This window comes from Anoplophora glabripennis, unplaced genomic scaffold (assembly GCF_000390285.2).
Source record: "Anoplophora glabripennis isolate ALB-LARVAE unplaced genomic scaffold, Agla_2.0 scaffold1235, whole genome shotgun sequence".
NCBI classification, from domain to species: domain Eukaryota; kingdom Metazoa; phylum Arthropoda; class Insecta; order Coleoptera; family Cerambycidae; genus Anoplophora; species Anoplophora glabripennis.
Genome location: NW_019417310.1, coordinates 53,551 through 56,589, shown reverse-complemented (window position 1 = coordinate 56,589; position 3,039 = coordinate 53,551).

Sequence of the window (3,039 nt, the reverse complement as noted above, 5' to 3'; positions counted from 1 at the left end):
TGTCACTTGTTTTGTCCGTGGTGGTATAGTACATTTATAAGGTCTGGCTAATTGTCTTTTTGGTTTTTGTACTTGTTTATCAAAATCGATATTAAAATATATCGGTATGTTTTCAAATTTGGTTTCTAAGATATTTGTATTAAAATTTACTTTAGCTCCAATTTGTTGTAATAAATCTAAACCTATTAGTCCGTTAAATTTTGGTGAAAAATTGAATATGTATATTTTATGAAATTCATGATTTTCTATTTTTGGAAACAAATACTGCAATGGCATATTTATTATCTCATTATGAATGGAAGTTGCATGTGCTGTTTTAATTTGGAAATATTCTAATTCAATAGATTCTCTGAAAAATGTATAAGCTAATTCTTGTGATATAAAACTTCTAGTGCTGCCGGTGTCAATTAAGAATTTTGCATTAAGTTGAGGAATGTGTATGTAAGGTAGGTCAGTAGATATTGTGTTTAAAACTATGGTATCTATGTAATCTGGTTTGGATTCGTAGTAATCTGAAAATTTTGGTTTGAATATAATTCGTCGTATGTATTAGATTAAGATTGTTGTGAATAATCCGAAGTATTAAAAGTATAGTCTGTTTTATCATAATTGTAATATGGTTCATATTGGTATTCTAGATTGATATTTTCGTCACAATTCGTGGGTTGTATTTGATTATCTGTATTATCAATGTATGGTAGTTGGGGTGTATCAAAATAATCATTTGAATTATTTGTCGATTGTGGATTATCAGTATAATCTTCATCTACAAGATGATTAAATAGTTCTTGAGCATGGAATTTAGGTTTTTGTGTAAACTTAGTATTATTTGACGTTGTGTCCATTGGAATTGGTTTGGGTAGATTTCGTACTATTTTGGAATTCGGTTTAAAGGCATTTGTTCGATTGCTAGGTGCTGGGATATTAGTAGAATTTGGGAAATTATTATTTATAGGTCGTTGAAAATTTGGTTGTTGAAATTGTGTGGATTGGAAAAATGGTTGAAAATTATTCGTGAACGGCGATTGAGTATTTTGAAAATTTGTGTAAGGTTGAGATGCAAATTGATTTGTTATAGGTGGTCTATGAGAGAATGCAAATGGATTTGCATGGAAATAATTCTGGGATGGAATTTGGGGTTTAGAGGTGCGATTTGGGTTGAATGTCGGTCTAGTCATTTGTCTATTTGGGTGTGGTATTCTATTCTGAGTTCTTAGTTTAAATTCTATGTTTCCTTCTTCTGTTTTTACATAACTAATTGCTTGTTCGATTGAATTTGGATCTTTGCATTTTACTATAATCTGGATTTTTTCAGGTAAATTGTTAATATAGGTTTTTAGAGTTAACTGTTCAAAATGTTGTGCTTTTAAAATTTTAGTTTCAGCAGTATCATTGGTTTCATTTAATTTTGAAATTATCAAACTTCGAATATTTTGCAATTTTAGACCAAATTGACTTAATGTTTCATTTTTGTTTGGTGACGTCGTGATCAAATCATTCACTAAACAATCAATATTTCTAGCATCTGAGAATGTATTAGTTAAAGTGCTTTTAATAAGAGCCCAGGTATTAAGTTCACTTCGTGGACAAATAATTTTGGCTGCATGACCTCTTAATTTACTAACAATAGTACTAATAATCAATTTGTTTACTGGGTTATCAGCTTGAGCATTTTGGAAAGCAAGAATTAATTCTTCACTAGCCCTAATAAATGAAGGTAAAATATGTTCTTCTCCGTGAAAAAGAGGAATATTTTCTGCATAAATTCTGTAAAGACCGTGATCCATTTTACGTCTTCTGTTTAAATTTTGTGTATTAGCAATATTTAATGTACTAAGAAGTTGAGTTAATTCTTCCAGGTTTCGAAATAATGTTACCAATTTCAACTTAAATCTAATATTTGGTAGTCTATCAAACAACCAAGAATTTATTGAAATGAAAGAGAAAAGAAAAAAAATGCAAAACAATTTTTCAAAAAAAAATTTTTTTTTAAAAAAGTTTGGTCGTTGGATAGAAAACACTCAGTATGTACAATTAAAATAATTTCTTAAGAATAATGTTGAAAACAAAAACGCTTGTTTAGCTGTTGGACGTGCAGTTGGAATCTTCGTTAACAATGCGTGTGGGTTATCATATCATGTATCGGATTTCAGTGAGAAGTCTCGACTTGAGTTTTCTTAGAAAAGAATTTGTTGGAAATAAACTGTATTATTTCGCTGTTTTTACAAAATTTTTTTGTTTTTGGGCGAAACAGTATTCGTAATGAAATTACTGTTGGATGCAAAATGGGTGAAACAACAAAAAAATGTTCAACACAGTTATTTCTGCAGTATTTCAGAGATAACTTTTCTTAAAACTAGGTGAATGAAATTTGACTTACAGTGTAAGTAGAAACGATTTCATCTGGTTTCTGATTTTCTGCCTTAACCTAGGAGTTCCTGTGGTGACCCAATTGTCCGGTGACGATGTCCTTTCGTCTTCCACGAGGAGAAACTTGCGATGGCCCAATTGCCTGGTGACAATGTCCTCTTGTCTTCACAAGTTCGGAGAGATAAATTAAATCTTCTTTTGTGAGGTTACTCAGTTCGCCCCACGGTGTCTTCTTGTAAAGCTACTCAGTTCACTTTACTGGAAGTTCTTCGTTGATTTTTCGTAGATTTTTCGTGCACAAAAAGTTGAAACTTACGGAAATTGTCCTATTCACGGGTTTTCCTTGCACTTTATCCTACCGACTGCGCCACTTAGGTTTTTCGTAGATAAAAACACTCTTTTGAAGAAATTAATTTATTTACTCCGGGAACAATCACTACACAAAAGGTATTAAAAGAACAGCAAATGAATAGCGAATGAACAACTGGATATGCAAGTTCAGTAGATTTATAACATCGGTGTTGCTGATCTTGCATTCTGAAGATCTTCTAACAACCAACATGAGGTGACATAATCGTATGATCATCATGTGACATCGTATGATCATCAGGTGACATAACTCGCGGCAAGAAACCACTGTGATGACATTCTCGTTTATTCTTGCTGAAC